Source organism: Poecile atricapillus, chromosome Z (assembly GCF_030490865.1).
Source record: "Poecile atricapillus isolate bPoeAtr1 chromosome Z, bPoeAtr1.hap1, whole genome shotgun sequence".
Lineage (NCBI taxonomy): Eukaryota > Metazoa > Chordata > Aves > Passeriformes > Paridae > Poecile > Poecile atricapillus.
Window position 1 is genome coordinate 142,627,033 of NC_081289.1, and position 20,380 is coordinate 142,647,412.

The following is a 20,380-nucleotide window of genomic DNA, read 5'->3' on the forward strand; positions in this document are numbered from 1 at the left end:
AGAAGAGACAGAGATGTCACGTGGCTGAAACACTTGATGTAGAACAGCTGGATAATGTGTTGTCATGAGGCACAGCCATGGTGAGAAGAGCCTTTCCTCCTTAGTGAGATTGCATTGAGCAGCAGTGTGAGGATAGATCCTCAGTGAGCTGTCAGAAATCCTACTGAATGGGCTTGGTGCTGTGTGTCTTATTTTGCATGTCTAATTTTTCTCAGTGATTGCACCATATAATCTGGTGCAGGAAGATCTTTCTCAATCCTGTCAAACTTAAGGAAAGCTCCATCCAAAAGGATAAATAAGGTACAATTAAACACAATTAAAAAAAACCCCAAAAAACCAAAAACAATTAAAATCTTTATTTTTCACTACATCAGAGCTTAATTATTTGTTAATCATAAGAGAGAACTGCACGGGTTCAAAACAAAATTTAATCTGCCTGCTGCTACCACCAGGCATGGTCTTGAAAAGATCTGTGATTCTACAATGTAGAAGGCCTTGGTTTTGTTATTCCTTCCTGCTCAGCCAGCCTCATGTACTTCATTATATAGAAATACCCATGTCCTTCTGCTGCTGTGCTAAATATATTTTCAGTGGTGCATGTAGCTGCAAGCCTGTGACCCCCTTCAGTCCTTACACTCCATCTCCTGCTGTCTTTAATTTTGCTGCAGTACAACAGGGATCTGAATTGTACAGCTCAGTTTCTCTTAAATTACTTAAATTAAACAAGCAGTGGTATGGTTGCCACTACTGGGAACTCCAACCTTGTCTGGGTTGTGACAGAGGACCAAAAAGAAGCAGCCTGAAGTCACCTCTTGGTGAGATTGGTCATCTCTAGGGATGCCTTTGTCACAGAGACTTTTCCTTTTTAAATGCCTTTTTCAAGAGGAATAATTTCTAACTTGTTCAAGGTTAGGAGTTTCTGACATGTGAACTGGAAATAAACCAGAACAGTTTCAGTCACAGATGAGCTGGAACTGAAGTAAAATTTACTGGTTCAATGGTCTTCCCTCCAGGTGTATTGAAATCAAACCTGTATGACTGAAAAAAGCAGAAAGGACAATGAATGAGGGAGCAGGAGACTGGATTTCAATTTGACTGTCTAGTTTGTAATGTTTCCTCTATTTCACTTCAAGAGCATTAATGGTCTTAACTGCCTGATGTATTCAGAGCTCTTTCCTGACTGGCTCAAAACTTTCCGTAGAACTTTAAAGTAGAGACATCAGTTTGAACTTCTATTCATCACCAAAACTTTAAGTTTTAACAATAGTGGGAGACTTAGGAATGAGATCTCATTCCCTGAGATCTTTCTCTCTTTCTCTGTGTGAGTTTCAGGCATCAGCCACACCTTGGGTGTTTGCAATAGTTATTGTTGGTGAAACAATCCAGATCTCACACCGGGAACAGCCAAAGGGAAGAAATGGGGCTGAATGAAACATCACTGAGAGATGATGAGATGATGAGTCCTCCATTGGACTGGACAAGTTTGACATCAAGTCAAGAGAGAGTGGGAATTTGAAATTCAGGTTCCAAGAAGCTATCAAGAGGACTTCATTGGAAACAGGATTGGAACCTGTTGGTCAGGGAAGTGATGGAATCATCATGGCTGAAAATATTAAAAAAAACTTCAGTGTGGCTCTTGGGAATAGGATGTAGTGGTCAACATAGTGTTTCCAGGATATCAGATGGATTCTAAGATTTTAGTGAGCTTTTCCACCTTAAAGATTTTATAATTCTAAGTCTCCAAAAGTTGCAAAAAACAATTTCTTTTGTTCTAAGCATTTTTAAAAGGACATGAAATGGACTTTCACTTTTCAAAGGTTAATTTTGGATGATAGCTGAAAGCTTGTCAGTGTTTTTTGCAATTTAACTTCTGTGCTTGTTGTACACAATTCAGTGCCGCCTGAGCTCCCTTGAGAGGTTCGGTTCGGAATTAGAGAGGTGGTGGTCATCTGTGGGACACAGTTTGACTGCAGGATCAGCCAGACTTCACCCTTAGCAAGCTGACACAGCTTCAAGGCCCGGGAAACATCCTTTAAATTCAGGGGAAGCCTGAAAACTCCTCTCGAGAGCCTTTTGGAGCTGTTATGTTAATTAGCCCAAGTTCTACTCCCCTGCTGGTTACTTGTGTTCCATATATTGTATTGTTTCTAGAATGTTCCACCCCCAAGACTATATACTACTACTTCTCCCTTGTTTCAGGTCTTTGGAGCTTGTCCCTGTACTGCACTTGGTTTCTGGGCATTGTCCTAATTTTTATTTCTCATTAAACTAATTTTCTTTTTCGGGCACTCCATCATTCCCGCTTCTTTTTTCTTACTTTGTGCTGCGTTCACCCTGAAGTCAAGGGGCCCAAAGATTTGTCACAGCCAGCCTCACTGTGACAGTCACCATGGCTCATCCTGAGGCTCCCGAGATCTGATGTCAGCTACCACCACTGTGACAGTCAGCCAGGACAAGTCATTTCATTCCCGTGTCAGTTTTTTGAATTGTAATAATGGCCTCATCAGCAAATTGCTCTGAGATGTACAGCTGAGAATGTGTCATGTGGCAGTGGCACTGTATGGAAACCTTGCTGGTAGCACCTACAGCAGTCATGGTCATGACCTCTGAGGGTTATCCATCTGTGGGTGTGTGAAAACTCTACAACACAAACACAAATCGCAGAGCCCAGATGTCTCAGAATTCCTTTATTACAAATTACTACAAAACAACATCAATAAAGCCATATATATATATATATATGTACACTCACAAAAACATATAAAATTGTAGACTCATAGAACTCTTAAAGTTGAAAAGGACTTCTAAAAGCACCATGTACAACCATCAATCCACCATCACCACCATGCTCACCATGAGATTCTGTCCTGAAGTGCAGTATCCATATATTTTTTGACCACATGGACGATGACTCCAAAACTTACCTGGGCATCCTGTGCCAATGCTGCACAACCCTTCCTGTGGAAATAATTTTCCTAATACCTAATCTAAACCTCCCCTGGTGCAACTTGAGACTATTTTATCTCATTCTGTCACTTGCTACCTGGGAGGAGAGACTGATCTCCACCTCCATACAACCTCCCTTCTGGTAAATGTAGAGAGCAAGAAGGACCCCCCTTCAATATATAGGATATATATTGCAAGATATTACAGAATTTCAACCAGTGAAGTAAATATATGCTTACAAACCTTTGTCCATGTCAGGGCTAAATATATATATATATATATATATGTGAAGTGTTGCAGGCACAACTTGCACCATACCGTTCCCAGAATTTGGAATTTAAAAATAGAAAATTTTAACTTCAAAAATGACCTGTCTCATGGGGTCTGGAGTAAGCCAGGTGTCCCCATCGAGGGTCTAGTCTGTCTGGGACATCTTATACAGGGAAGATCTTGCAGAGAAGTCAATTTTGTGTAGGTGTTAAGTAACTTTTCATACCTTTTTTGGGTTAGGCACACATGAAGATGAAGTTGTGTCAAGGGATGTTTGGGTTGAATACTGGGAAAAAAATTTTCACCCAGAGGGTGGCTGGGCACTAAAACAGGATGCCCAGGGAACAGGCACCAAGCCTGACAGAGCTCAAGGAGTGTTTGGGCAATGCTTCCAGGAACATGGTGTAAAGTGCATGGTGTTGTCCTAACAGAGCTGGACTTCCATGATCCTTTCAACTCAAAAGGGATTATTATTCTATTCTATTCTATTCTATTCTATTCTATTCTATTCTATTCTATTCTATTCTATTCTATTCTATTCTATTCTATTCTATTCTATTCTATTCTATTCTATTCTATTCTATTCTATTCTATTCTATTCTATTCTATTCTATTCTATTCTATTCTAATCACTGAAGCTGATAAACTCTATGGTAATATCCATAATAATAACAATAAAGAGTACAGCTTCAAACTGAATCCCCCACCATCTTAAATTCTACTAACAATGTTATTAAGCAGATATATGAGGAAGATGCAGCCTACCTGATTTGTGGTAACATCTGTATGCAATTGCCCTAATCAGTTTTAACATGTGCAGTAACTCACAGCAGGTCATCCTAGAACTTTAGGGTCATATCAGACCCAGAAACAAACATCTGCTTCCAGAGGGAGAATGTGAAACATCTTCTGCATTGTTGGAGACATTGTGATCCCAATTCTTCACATTTCAGCTTTTCTTTACGGAGTCTGTTCCTCTTAAACATTTTTAAATAATTGCATCTGTACCCAACTGAACTGTGGTGTTTTCCTCCACATTAAATATTCCCTGACATTGTCCAGCATGAGATAATTAAGAAAGTCAACAAACCATAATTATAAGAAACTAATATATTCTGTTAGTGACTTTATTCTCCCTTTCATTCCTTTCATAAGCTCAGTTTACTGTCTATTTATCTATCTGCATATCCAGAAGGTATTTTCCTGGACAGCCTTGTTGCAATTTTTAGCTTTACAAGTTAGTGAAGAACAAAACATTCTTTCTCTTTTCCAATTTTGTTACCTTTCAATTATATCAAAGATACACTCCTTTTGCATTAGAAAGGGTTTTGAATCATTCTAGATACGTATATCCAAATTACTCCCTTTCCATCATTTAGGTTTTGATTCAAAATCTATTGAAGAGCACAAGAAGATTACTAAATCTCACCGATTTAGTAAATAAAAAGCCAGCCATTCATGCTCTGTAAACTGCAGTTTTCAGTGACCTGTACAGCTCAGTGTATCAGTACTTGATTTCCCTGTTGTCACTTCCAGACCTCTGTATTTCACTCAGCATTGTAGGCTACACAATTTTCTTGCAATAACTGAATACCTTCAGGAGCTCCATGGCATGCCGCTTACAAGGTTTAAATATTTCCTCTTCCACTGCAGAAAAGTTAATTGCACTGGGGCTGTGCTTTGCCAGCACCAATTAACACAGAAGCTGAAATTGCAGTTTAACATTCTGGTCATGTGCAGGGGTCTGATCTGTGACACCTCAAGTACCTGCCCTCCCACACCCTTTGTTCCTTTCTGAGGCTTTGTAGGGGTTCTTGCCATAATTTTCAAAGACCAGAGTTCTGTTTAATTGGTATGAAGTAAAATAATTGCAAGTAGAAGGAGGTTTTTAGAGTTTTCATAGATGTTTAGAGTTGAAGAATGTCCACCTAGTTCAATTATGCTTGAGCAGCATAATAGCCCAACCCCAATTTCCCAGCCTCCATGATCCTGCAGGTATCCATTGCTCTGCCTTGCTGAAAACAAGTCAGGAATTTGGCATTTGCATCTATACAATTAAAAAAAAGATTCAAGAAAATCTTACATTTTTCTATTATTTTAGGAAAGTTTCTAAACCAGAGCCTGAAGGAAGTGACAGAAAGGATAATGGAAGAGCATATAGATCTCTTAGGTTTGGCAGGTAAAGTGGAATTATTGGGTATTCAGCTCCGAAACAAGGAATTCCTTGAAACAAAGAGCATGAAAAAACCCAACACCATCATAGTTGACTTGAGCCCATATCAGAATCCCCATGTTAGTGGCATGGCCTGACTAGGAGAAGAAATGGACAATGAAATAGGATATCTGTGACTCTGTCTTTATTTGTTTACCAGAACATACCTTCTGCTTTTTCTGAGTACAGCTGAAATCATTTGAGCATTTTTGTACCCAGAGAATGAAGTTAATTTCAGTAAACACCTGTATCTTTGCCTTCAAAACACCTTGGAGAGACTTCAACAATATTTGCCCTACACTAGGTGCAGGGAACTGTTATGTAAAGAAAACTAGGTTTAGATTTACAAGGAATGCTTAGGTTTCATCACTGTAATAACTAATTTTAAGCCACCCTTAAGCTGTTTTTTCCATCTGCAGGAACAGAAGTTCACTGAATTAATCTAGCTCAACATTTTATCGAGGTAGGATGCTAGGCAGCTACATACAGGAACTGTACTCTCCTACACTCCATGCTGGTATATTAGCCCTTATGCCTTGATCCTTCTGTGTTTTCACTTCTACTAGAAAATACAAAAAACGTGCCTGGGTTTTTAAAAAGAATCTATATTATCTGTCACAAATAAAGACTTGTGTGTATATGTTCTTACTACTCTTATTACTGTTACTTATGCACTAACTGTACCTAGCAATCACAACAGCTATAGTCCCAGCCCCAAAAACAAATATTAGCATTATCACACTACTTGCCTTTGTGGGAGTTTCACAGATTTAAGCCTTTCAACTTTTTCTTATTGTTTAACTCACATATTCCAAAGTCCAATATTTATTAAATACTCGCCACAGTCATCTTTAGTTATACTGGTTTAACTCCTAAAGTGTCTAACTCCTTAACTTCTTTAACTCCTTATGTTCCCATTTTTATATATCACATTTTTCTTTGTATTCATCATACAAAATTGCAACCAGCTGTACCTCATCTCACCAGTAAACTAAGAAAGTGTCATATTTTTTCTGAGGAATAGGCTAATGATGTACCCTGCTTCCTGGATAAAATTAAGATGGCACGAAAAAGAAGGAAATTTGACTACAAATTACAAAACTTTGCTTAACCCATGAGACCATTCTTTGGGAAAAGGTATGCAAAGTGAATTACCTCTGTGAAATAAAAGCTTAACCTAAAATGACTGTAGTTGATAAGCAATTTGGAAAATGCAGGACATTTAAGGGACAACTCAACACCCAACTGTTGGTAGAATTCAATGGAATCAAGTGGCTAACCCTCCCTAAATCTAATGAACATAATCCCCAAAACTGCTGTCTAAACAGCAGCATGTTGGGGTAGCTTGGACATGCAGGGAATTTCAGGATAATGCCAAATGGGCAATGGCAGAGCTTCAGGGGCATAAACCTGAGGCAAAATATAGAACCAGATCTTCTGAGCTCGTGACAAGATGCAATATCAATGTTTCCACTGAAAAAGTCATAGTGTCTCCATTCACATCTAAAAAAGTTAAAGAAGAAAAAAAGAAGGCTGTAGAAATAAAATAATTCTATGGACAGAAGAGGCATATGGGCTATTGAGAGCTCCTTCATAATGAACAGCTACTTTGGACACAGCCAAAACCTGAAATGACCAGACTGACCAGCGTCCAGTGACAGACCATATAATTATACTGAGCTACAGAGCATAAAAACAACTGACTGCTTCCAATTATGATGTGAAAGGGCAACTTCACAGTTGTGCCACTTCGTAGTGCTGGGGAAAGGCAAAGGAAAATGTGTTAAAGGCCTAATGAGGTGTGTGGGTGGAAGTTACTGCCACAGTTTACGGCGGCTCAAGTTGTTAGTTCCTACCATGTGTCACTATCCAAGGGAAAGAGGGAATGTGAGGGAGGAAGAGACGGGAGCAGAGTGTGGGAAGGCATTTTCTCAGTGGGATAACTACAAGTAAAGCTTTCCTTTCTCTTACTTCTTCCTGAACAGATCAGACATTATATTTTAAAAGTGCCATTTTAAGATTCCCAAACAGTTTCAGTAATTGATTCAGCATTTTTGCAATCCAGGAGACACATTTGCTTATTTTAGACAGTCTGGGGACTTGTTCCCTCAAATTCCTTGAAAACCACAACAGGGAAGAAAGAGGTAGGGGCCTTTGTACAGGAACAGAGCACAGGGGGACCACCATGTAAAATGCTGGGTGAAACTAAACCCCAGTGAGAACCTCTCAGGATACTCTCAGCCCACATAAACTTCTCTTGAAAAGCCCACTGCATCCTCCACTACCTCACACCATCTTGTCACTTAGAGCTGGCACAGGCAACTGAGATGGCAGAGAGTCAACCACAGTATCTAACTCATCTGACAGTCTTTAATTTAAAAGATAAATCACTTCTGAGTAAATTAAATGAGTTTTCCAAGGGGTATTTACAGCCTATCCTTTCGGCGATGGCATTTTCAGCACTGCCTTTCCACCTACCCTCAAGGGGTAAAGAGGTCAGAAGACTTGCTTTGTGCAAAGAGGTTGCATAATCTGTAGAGAAATACATATAAATAGTTATTTGGTAGTTTGTGATGACACCACAGGATCAGCTCTTTGAGATAATCATTTAGGCTGTTGATCCCTACATGGTCCTTCCAGGCCTGACAAACTGGGGAGGCTCTAAATCCTGAATTATTAAGAAGTGAGTGAGGCATTAAGAAATTGAGAAATTAATGAGGCATTAAAGGGAACAGCAGAAAGAAAAGGGCACAAAGAGACATTGTTGTTATTTTCCTACTTTTCCAAAAATTAGGAGTCCTGAAAGACTCTGGAAACCCATAACTGTATGTTGGATGAGAAGACAGTGTCTTGATTTTATTGTTGGGCAAGATTATTCCAGAATTTCTACCTCGACCTAATACTTTGGGTTGCTTCTGGTTTGAACTCAACATTTTTGAGTTTCTGCAAGATGAGCCAAGAAAAGAAGCAGTCAGCCTGCAAATAATTTAGGTGACATTTAAACAAAATAACAATTCAAATATTCCTCTCACAGCTGATCAACTCGTTGTCCTACCAATCATTACAACCCCAGCTGACCAGAAGGGAATCACTCAGAGGGTTTTTTAAGGGAAATTCAGGTGCTAGACTTGCCCTTCTCCTATACCACCAAACAACAGGATCCAGAAGCATTTTTTAAGTGTTTTTTAATCAGCACAATGTAGGTGAGAACAGCAGTATTGTCACTCCAGCTCCCCCAGCAGACCCAGGCATACTTCCACCACTTTACACCCAATTTTCTCCAACACATGGTTACAGCGGGCAAACTCTGGGTCTCCTGCTCCTCACAACACAGAGAAAGTAACAAAACTCTCTGGGTCCCAGGTGACTTAGAGAGGTGTCATCCAGGGAGTCTCCAGGGCCATCACCTGCTTCAAGAATACAGATTTCATTTTATTATGGGAATATTAAAATTACAAAGCATTAAAAATTACAAAATACAGAAAGCCTGTTTAATCAACCAACTCCAAATCCTTGCCTTGAGCTGTAGCAGGAATTGTTGTATAATAGAGGGTTCAGGGGTCCACCAAAGATGCTCAGCCAGGATCTGCCAGGTCCTCTGCTGTGCCTCCTCATCAGTCAGTTACTTTTATTTTCCTTCAACACAATAAACAGACATTTCCCTAATTAGTACACAAGCTATGTATTATTTTTCTTGTTCAGGGTGTCACCGTTTAATTCCTACGCAAATGGGATTTTTTTTTTTTTTATCTTGAAAAATGAGATTTTTCAGTCAACAACAAGCATGTTAGCACAAGTCTTTCCTGCTTCTATTAGTACACATCATGCCATAGCACATCATTTTGCACACTACTGCTATCAGCAGTAACACCACAAGCAGCACTGGAGCTGCTGTTTATCTACCAAGAAATTATGTCAAAACAAACCAAAACAACAAACAAGCCAACAAAATTCAAGTGAAAAAGTAAATTATAGTGAATTTTAAAAGTTCTTTCTCTAGAAAAAAGTTTTCCCTCATGGAAAACTCTATTTCCATGGAGACAAGGTGAAATATTTTTATTCTTGTTTGATAAAATAACTGTGTTTAACAGAAAGTTGACAGGAAAAAAGTGATCTGAGTTTCTCTTAGCATAAAAACTGCATCTCAGCAGAACGGGGGGAATTAGTCCTGGGCAAGGAGCAGAAACCTCTGTAATCTCTGGGAGTTAGCTTGCAGCTGAAAAGAGCAAGAATAAGGATTCATCAACAGTTTCTAAGTATAATCCAGAGAAGCAAATGATCTTAGGGAAATATTTTGTTCACAGACTAAATTTTTCAGATAAAAGTGAACCTGGGTTGTTTGTAGACCCTGATGAAAAGTAGTCTGAGACATTTGTTTCTCTTGGCTGTGGTGGCAGGGGTTAGCTACACACTTCTGCTTGCCGTGACAAGAGTCTGGGAAATATTAGCTTCTTCTCCTGATGAGAAGGTGCTTTGGAAACAATGGTAAATCTCAGTTTAAATTAAAGCAACCACATAAATATTTATTTTTCTTTCTTTTTTTCTTTTTTCTTTTTCCATTTTCTTTTTATTTTTCTTTGTTTTTTATTTTTCTTTTTTCTCTTTCTCTTTCTCTTTTTATTTTTTTTTTTTTATTTTTATTTTTCTTTTTTCTTTTCTTCTTTTTTCTTTTTCTTTTTCTGGTTTGACTGACCTCCACAAAGCGGATGCATTGTGACATGGCACTGTGGTTCCTCACACAGCAGCTGGAGAAATCCTGCCATGCCACACACTTGGGGAAATAATGTTCAAATTACCTGCACATACTTTCTGAGATGAGACAGGGGCTTCTCAGTTGTCTGAAAGTCCTGAAGAAGCACGTGTTCTATTTTGCAAAGTTTTGAATGCAGGCAAGAGTTTTGAGATAAAGCACTGTAAAGGCAAAAATCCATTACAGCTGCAAAGGAATTATTTTGTCAGAGACTCAAATCACACAGAGATGCTGTGTAAGTCAATCTTTCCTCAGTCTATTTTCTTTTTAAGTGTTGTAATCCCAGAAGTGGGCTAGTGCAGGAATTGGAGGTGGCTCTGCTGTCATGAAAACTGTTTTACTGGATAAAGGAAACTTTTCATAAAGTGTCTTCAAGAGAAATTCTTCAGACCCTTTGAATTACACCAAGCCACTATATTTTATTTTTCCACAGGGAAAGAAAGCAGCTGAATGTAGGACTATGTCTGGAGTGACTTTTGCTTCCACAGGAAGCTCTCCTGTTGAATGTTTGAAAGGTCTTGTATGTGGCAGTTCTCCACACCAGTACTTCACAAAAGAATAAAAATACTTTCCAAAAATCCAGCAGAAAGATGTCCAGCCATTTTTTTCCCCTTTTTTGTACTCTCTTAAAAAATAACTTCTGAAAGCTCACTCTAACCACCCAGGAATTTACCACAATTTGCAAATACTAGCTAGTTTTTTTCTTTCATTAGCTACTACAGTAATCTTTGACATTTCCACATGACCAAAACACTCACCACAGCTTTCATGGACTAATAAAATGGCATCATACTGAAATTGAATTTATGCCATAGTTATGGATGTGGAGCACAGACTGTCCTCGACCATGAGTCAGAACAGGAACTGTGGCTTGAAATTTAAATCAAGTCCTGAGTGTCAAGTTAGGGAAAATATTGCATATTTAAGTCTGTTTATCTTCCTCTTGCAGATTAAAATTGTATGGGTGCCTTAGAGACAGGCTATTATCTTATCTGCTTTGAGCCACAGAAAATAATTTTGTCTAAAATGTACATGTACAAACTCTGCTCTAGTATTAATTCTTTTTAACTCAGAGATATGGCACATTCTTCCCAAAAACAAAAGGCATTTTCTTCATGAGGTATCCACACATCTCTTGCCTTCAACACATATTGCACTAAGAATCAGATATTTTGGCCCCAGTGTGCCAGGGAAATCTCTGCCAGTCTTGCAGAATAGATAAAATTAACTTTGCCACTTTCTACATATTCCTATATCTATGATGAAGCAAAAGACTCCCGAGTGGTTTTTGAGAAATATTTTTTTCTAACATAGACTAAAGCGAATTTGTACCTATTTTCTGATTGTCTTTGGCACAAGGACTTTAATGTTTCTTTCTTGATCTGTTTAAAGCACTGGACAATCTCAGCCACAGATTATGAGCTCTTTAGCTTATTCCCCTTTAATAAATAAATCTAAGCACTGGCTTCTTATCAGTCCTGTGTGAGCAGGGGAAGTGGTAGATTCTGTTCATAATGCATATTTAGACAGGAGGGATTGTAATGTCACCTTTTCCTCTTATATGCAATGTCTCCTAATGGCTGTCAGGAAGCCTTGGTCTAAAAAATGTGTGTATCTGGGCTCATTACTACTTAGAAATGAAGCATTGACTAGTTAACATTTAATTATTTTGGTGAGCTGCACTTTTAATTTCATATGTGACATAAATTTGAGACCAGGAAAAGCCTCACTGGACTATTCAGGCACCCTTTTATTGCAAGAAGGAAAAGAAAGGAACCTAAACAAACTACGTGAAGTTTCCACGGGAAGAAAAGAACAATCCAAAAGGCAGCAAGCCAGACAGAAAACACTCAAAACATTTGAAACAAAACAAAGATAAAACAAAAGGCAAAAATTCCTTTAAAGACAAGTGCACCAATTAACGTCTGAGCAGTTTTGCATTCTCCTGAAGCACACCAGCAACTTGATTGAAAGGAATGGCAAACACAAACCTCTGCACTGTAGGTGGTCTTAGACAAAATTTACTGAAGTACTGCTCATGTCAAATAATATGGAAAACAGACCCAAACCCATGCATTTATTTTTAATAATAAGCTTAGAAATGAACACATAGGGAAAACAAAGGAGGATAGTCTTGAATGTATTAGGTTTAGACTTGGGAAAACTATCCTGTTCCCATCTCTGTCAAATAGTCTCGAGCTTGTGGATGAAGAAATAACCCTCACTATGCTTCAGTTTTCCATTTTGCAAGCAGATAGTATTTGTTTTGACATATTTTTTAATTTTTTTTTTTTTTTTTTTAAATATGATCACTGAGATATTTGGAGTTACAGATGTTTTTTATGTGGCAGCTGTAAAGTGCCATGGACACCGTGGAATTTGATCATCATTACTGCATGTATACACTACAAAAATAAAAACAAAATGTATGTTCAAATTTCTTCTGTCCAAATCTCCACTATCAATACAGACCTTTCTGCTCCCCAAGGCAGCGTATCACTTTTACAGTTATCAAGACATTGCACATGAGCTATCACCTGCAGGAGAAAATAGGGCCTCTGCAGAGTATTAGACTTGCCAGCAATTTTTTTTTTTTTTTTTTTTCAGATTTCAACTGAGATCAGGAATACTATCAGCAATTCTGCAAAAGCTTCAGCAAGTCTGAAAAAGAACAGTTAAAATAAAACTGTTAAAACTTCTGAAGCTGATTAATTTAAAGTAACGTCATCACACACTTGTTTGAAAAAGACTTTCTTTGTTTCCCACAGCTCTTCAACAATTAGCATTATGTAGGGTGTCTGCATGTTTCCATAGATGATAATTCCCAACATTTCCTAATGGAGAGAAACCAATAAGCACTTACCTGATCCTCTGGCAAGGTGCAGTTTCTAATGGATACACCCATTCTGCTTCCAGTTTCAGGCACAAATCTACCTCCTTCTAAACACTGGGCTCCTTTTCAGAGGTGGTTTTCTTTTTTTTGTTTTCCATGCATTCTCCTTTCCAAAAGCACATTAGAAAATTAGAAAATCTTGATGGGAAATACAGCAAATTTGTGCATGTACTCACTTGTTTTTTAGGTCCTCCTCATCAATTTCTAGTATCATAGAACCACAGAACCAGATCATAGAGTCATTGAGTCACTGAGTCATAAAACAATGTAATTATGGAATGGTTTGGGTTGGAAAGGATCAAAAAGATCATTTTGCTGCAACTCCCCTGGATGGGCAAGGATCCAGGTTGCTTAGGGCCCATCCAGCCTGGCCTTGGACACTCCAGGGATGGGGCAACCACAACTTCTCTGGGCAGCCTGTGCTAGGGCCTGCCCCCCCTCAGAGTAACCAATTTCTTCATAACCTAAACCTGCCCTCTTTCAGTTCAAAAATGTTGTCTTGTCCCATCATGATCTGCCCTAAAAAGTCCCCCTCTGTCCTTCTCATAAGCCCCTTTTAGGGGAGGGTGGGCACAACACGGTCTCCTCAGAGCATTCTCTCCTCCAGGCTGAGCCATGCTAACTCCCAGCCTGTCTCCATAGCAGAGGTGCTCCAGCCCTCACAGAATCTTCATGGTCCTTCATGTCCTTCCCTGCAGTTTCAGCAAGGTGTCAGTGTCTGCCTCCTGCCCCCTTAGACAGCACCACAAGCCTTATAGCTCATTCTCTTGAGGTAAAGAGCTGACAGCCTCTCTCTCTGCAGTACACAGATGCAAAATTGTGATGTTTTCCTGTCTTGGTGACCTTTGATGTCAATATCCAAGAGAGCAGTTTGCATTACTTTCTCTAGGAGTCCTGTTTTAAAATCACAGAATCACATAATGATGATGATGATGATGATGATGATGAGATTGGACATTTTCCACTAGACTAGCTTGCTTCCAAGCCTGTCCAACCTGGCCTTGAACAAAGAGAAGCCTTATCTTCACTCAGGTGAAGACACATAAATGCCCAGCCTTGAGAAATGAGCTCTGAACGCAGAGCAGAGGGACAGGGTCACCTGCCAGCCCAAATCTGGCACCTGTGACCTGCTCCTGGCCCAGTACTGGCACCAAGGGGAGTCTGCTTCTCTTTCCCTACGTGCAGCCACTGTACTGAAGGACCTAATTCTACCATGAACTCTGTGGGTGACTCTTGGCCATGATACAAATGCTCTGTGTGACAACATTCAGGCTGCACAATGCAGATCACATTAGCTTAAAATCTGTATATTGGACCTCTCCTTCAGTAAATCTGTGTGCAGTAGCTACACTGGTCAAATTCCAGATTTTGAATATTTCTCCAGGTGTCCAGTGGATAAAACCTGAGCTTTGCACATCATCAAGTGTCTAATTCCACAAAACGGGAATTTGTCACCTAAAATGCTGCAACTTTTTTTTTTAAAGTGTTCATTTTGCCTTTTGGTTTATACACAAGATCTCTTTACAAATCCTGGCAAGGTACTTGCACTTGAATTATGTTCTGCTTCACGAGTTGTGTCATTTGAGTTGCCTAAGCTGTGTGGCTTTTGAAAAAATAAATCTTTTTTATTGAAATGAAGATAACAACCAGATCATGAAATAGGAAGAGAGACTCTAACGATGCTTAAAATGTGATCTATTGCTAATGGTATGAGCTGCATAAACTTTTACAGAAGTGCTTTCACTCAGACCTGAATTATTGATACCTACTCTGTGCTAGGTTAAAAAAACAGATGCTGTAAACAAAGGAAAAACTGTGACAAAGAAGCATTTTGTTGTTTGTTATTTTATTATTATTTGCCCATTTATAAAGATGAGAAAGGCAGAGCAATCCTTGTCACTGAACTTCAGCAGAAATCAATCTGAGAAATAATTAAAAGAATTTAATCTTTGCAATGTTTACTGAAGCAATCTGAAGGAAATTGAGCTGAAACTGGGTCTCTGCAACCTATATATCTCCGTGCACTTCTTTTCTAAGTTGAATAGATATCCTTTGGGCATGAATCAGGAGGATGAAGTGATAATTAAAATGTAGAAACCTGAATTAGGACCAAGGCTGTATTTTTTCTGAACATTCTGCAAAAATGTAAGATAGAATTTAGGTCTTTGCCTGCCTATTCACTTGACTTTCTTCTTTAATATGAGAATAAGGGAATATCCACCATAGGTGTAATTAGAACCTGAAATATGTTAAAGAATGTGTATTGCCATGTCATGCTCTGAAATTGGTGGCAATAATTCCCTACTCTGTTATTAAAACCAAGACTTTCAGAGGATTACAAAGGGTCTGGCACATACTTAGATAAAATATTCAGAGTTCTGGAAGGGTCAAAGCTCTTGTGCTCCTTGGTGTGTACCAACTTTTAGCTACTGCGGCTCAAAAAGAAACTTTTCTGCCCTTCTGAGCAGACTTTGCCTTAATTGCAAGGTCTCTGGCCTTTCAGAGCAGGTGGCTCTAGCCCTCTCTGGATGATCATACAGCTGCTGCTTCTGCTGTTCCATAGTTTTATTGTCCTTGGAGAAGAAATTGTTTCTTGATGAGCTTCAGCCTTTTAGAGTTGTGCATATAAAAATGCTTGGCTATAATATGTTCTTCTTTACTGCAGGAATTACACAGGCAAATAGTCAGCTGGAGCTGAGGTATTTGCATGCATAATTAGATCACTTGTATGCACAGTTCTCCATACAGCTTGAAGCTGAGGCTATGAAGAGCCAGGTAATATCCTTTTGGTTGAGTTCCCCAGGACTGGTATCAGCCCGTCCCTGTTTCTGTAGATAAGGTCAGTACCTGCACGTTTCCTAATTAGGAAAGATCAATAAAAGCACAAAAACATATCCAAGCTGACTTCCAGCTACAGGCCTGTGTCTGTCTGATGGGGAAACTCTTAAATGAGGGACATTAATTAAACCTTTGAATTCTTAGATGTGCCCCCGGCTAAGCCTGAGGGTTACAGTGGACTTTAAACGGCCTGACCATGACCCTTTAAAGTATAACCTTTAGTGTAACACTCTGGTACAGACTGAACATATCTAGTGGACACACACACAATCCTCAGAAAAGATTTGCTGAGCATAGGGAAGCTTGCACTTTGCTGCAGTGTTGGGTTTTTCCAGTCTGTCCCACAGGGAATGGGCCCTTTACATTTGGAAACAGACTTTTAGCTGCTGCCTTGCAAACAGCTACAGTGTTTATTTATTCTAGTCTCTCCTTATATTTGCTTCCCATCATTTTCTCCTTCTGATTTTTTAAGAAATGGCACACGTTTTCTGGGGGAAGCAGCACAGCCTACACGATTGGACACTGGCTGGATGAAAAGGAAATCTTGATTTTCTTCCAGGGCTTCTGTGCTTTGTGAGTCACTTCACTTCCCCGTGCCTCTATTTCTAGCAGAGGAACAGATGATGTTATATCATTTTTAAAGCCCTTTTGAGATATCTTGATGAAAAGTGCTCTGTCAAAATTAGGCAATACCTTGCATCTGCAAGTCCTTAGTGTTGTGGGATGCAAGAACTGTGTGCTGTGTTGGGCAAAAGCCAATCTCAGCAGTTCTCTCTCCTTTTGCATTAGGAAAACAATTAAAACTATTAACCTCCCTTCCTGATCTGAACTATCCTAATAATATCTAATTTCTTTTTAAATGGACACCGTACTCATAGGTCTAAGAATTCATTTTGAAACTTTAGAGACCTGATGCCAAATTGCCAAATATGTTGAGATTAGCAAAAAGATTCCAAAGATTTCAGTAGAGTGTGGACAAACCCCTCTTTTCTTTTCCTTCCTTCCTTCCTTCCTTCCTTCCTTCCTTCCTTCCTTCCTTCCTTCCTTCCTTCCTTCCTTCCTTCCTTCCTTCCTTCCTTCCTTCCTTCCTTCCTTCCTTCCTTCCTTCCTTCCTTCCTTCCTTCCTTCCTTCCTTCCTTCCTTCCTTCCTTCCTCCCTTCCTCCCTTCCTCCCTTCCTCCCTTCCTCCCTTCCTCCCTTCCTCCCTTCCTCCCTTCCTCCCTCCCTCCCTTTCCCTCTTTCCTTTCTTTTTTGTTCTTTTCCTGTGAGAGAAGGGAATGTGGGTGCAGCACTGACTAAATTATCTAAATGGAGATGTCTTTATACTGGAAATTATACAATTACTTTGGAGATTTTTGACAACAGCATTTGGACTGGACAATATCCTGCAACTTTACTTTCCATCCCTTATTTGAAAACATTTTAAGAGATTTATGTATTTCCTCTTATAGTTTAACAGACTGCAAAGGAGGAAATAAGAAAAGTCTCTTTCTGTATATAACATGGGATGTCTATCAGGAAAATTGTATAAATAGCACACAATATATCTTTTCCTCAAAAAAAAAGTGTTCAAAGTAATTTAAAATGTTTAAATTTCTTCTCTTTTCTTAATTTTGAATTTTCTTTAAAATAATTAATCCAGCCACCTCACACCCAAGTGTCTCCAAATATTCCCTAAAATTAACAATTTCTTTGCAGTTTAGCTACAAATGTAATTTAATTGAAGTCAAAACTAGATTTTCATTTGTAGTGAAAAAACTTTTATTTTGTTTGATAAAATTTAATAGTGTATTGGAGGATTAAGTCACATTAATTTATTTTTTTTTCCCCAATATCCCAAACTAATATCCCAGAGCCATGGTGGCTGAAATATACATAACTATATGTGTGAGAATAAAAACGTCAGTAACTTATTCTTTCTCCTTAGCTTTTTCCATAAAAAACTTGCCCATTGTGCTCCTCATTGGAATTTGGCTTACTGACTAGTTTAATCTGTATTTAATTTAGTATTGTTTCTAATTTACACTCCTCTCTGTGTGTCTTATCTTGATTATAGTTTGGTTCTACCTGAACATTCATCACATCAGATGCTCACATACAAATTATATTTTGTATATGTTGCTATTTTTTTTAATGCCTGTTCAGTATCATCAGGTCTTTCATCTGTGAACAAACTGTAAAAAATCAAGTAAGCTTGGCCACATCATTATGATTTGTGTGCAAATTCCTTAAAGTCAGACAATATCCACCAGTGGGAGTGTTCTGGGTGTAGCTGTTTTGAGGAGCAGACATGGTGTAATATCTTCTGGGAACTCAGCTGATCTTCTCAACTCCTTCATGCATTGCTCCTGAAATCTGTATTTCTCAACATGCACATGTCTGTCTGTGTGTGTGCACACTCTCTCTGGCCATTTCCTAAACTGAATTTGTTTTATAAATAAGTGAAACTATGTCTAAAAAAATATTCACTACTTTAAAATATTTGCTACCGCATTATATTTGATATTTCACATTGCTTGAATTTTACTTGCATCTGAGAATGTTTATCTTTGAATATTTTGTATTTGTTTGGCCTCCATGTTTCTCTTTGAAAAATTATATTTGTTCTGACTATACTATACATTTGTTAAAATAGATTTTTTAAAATTTAAATCAAAAAGAGAAGATAAATGTATAAATATACATACATATATATATATACATACACACATATCTATATATATATATATATATATATATATATATATATATATATATATTTATTTTTTTTCCACTTGGGGGAATCTGATCTAAAATCTGATCTCTGAGATTAGGGATTTCACACTCTGAATAGTTGCATGGTTTATTTAACTATTCTGAACACAAACCAAATCTCAAAAGTTTGTTTTTAACATTCTCATGAGAATCTGACACTTCCTAATTTCAAATATTTTCAAGGAGTGCAGTACTGTTTTAATATGTTTAAGACACATAGCATTTTAGACTTCCTCATGTAGTTATTTGTTACTAAATGCATCCAGTCCTTTAGCCCAGGGACAGAAAAAAATTAATTTGGAACCTTAAGCCAGACTTTATAGCTATCAATATTAACAATCAACTGAGTTAACCAGTTCAGGATGGGAAAGCTATGACAAAAATAGGAAGATGTTTTTGAAAGAAGATATTTCCCTGAATACTACTGCTTTACATGGACTTACTTTTGATGCAATTTTTCTGCAGAAAATCGGGATTTCATCAGGTCTGTATGGAGCATTTGCATGCTATATTTGTAGAGTCAGAGCCTCTTGAACCACTGCAACTCTGCAAACACTTCAGACTGCTGTCTGAGGGGTTTGTCTTTCATGCAGAAATCCTTTTAGGTAAGCAAAACACCCTACAAGATGCAGAGGCTCTCCTCAGCATGGAAAATAAAGATGCCTTTGCTATAACTCCTAAAGAATTTACTGAGAGTTCGTAAATAGATCCACAAGTAGATCTGGAGATAAAGACACTCCATTCTATTACCACTCAAGGGTTGTTTGGAACATTTTTTTCTATCAGTAAAATCACCAGCCTACAAAACAAAGCTTTGATCCCTTGTTCTGACAGACTGTAGAGTTTGTTTGTTTAGACTTCATTCATTCATTCATTCTTGTGAATTTTGCAAGCTTGAAATCACAGTTTTATGCAGGAAAAAAAAAAAAAAAAAGGTTTTCCTTGATATTTACAAATGAGCTGCTATTCAGCTAGAAATAACATACCTCTTGTCATCATTTTGGTTTCGTAGGTAAAACCTTAACAATCAATTTATATAATTGGCCTTTTTACACCAATACCCCCAAAGGGAGAATCTCTTCTTAGTAAAAGTACCTATTCCAGGTTCTGGTATGAAATCCCTCCATTAACTTGGATAATCCTGAATCTATAATATTTTTTTCTTCTGAGAAGTCTTTTGCAAACCTAAAATCATTAATGTCTGTTTTGTGTCTAGGTAATGCAAGAATTAGAACAGCATAATACTAATAGAGATATTAGCCTTCTTAAAAAATGTCAAAGCTTTCTAGAAAATGTATGTTTACCTTGGATTAAAATAAACCCTTCTCTTCCTCTCCTGCTGGAAGGCCTATGTTTTAGAGAAATAAATAATACTTGTTGATCCAAAATGTTTCTGCAGTCAGAAGGAATTCCCTGGCAAAAGGGAAAGCAGGAACCTGGGTTTCCTGCATCATGACAAACTTCTGACCATTTTGCAGGGTGCTTAATCCATCTTTACAATCAGGTTAATCAGGACACGTAGACTTTGAGCTGAGAACTCTGTGGGGCTCCACTGAGCACTGAAATTTGGTCCCAAGCCAGCTTACATCAACTTGAAGATACAGCCTTCAGGTGATAAGTTGCTAGAGGCAACTTATTCCCATGGCACAGGGAGTCCTGACCATTAGCAGAAAATTTAATGCTATTGACTGGTATTATATTTCCAAAATTATATTTGC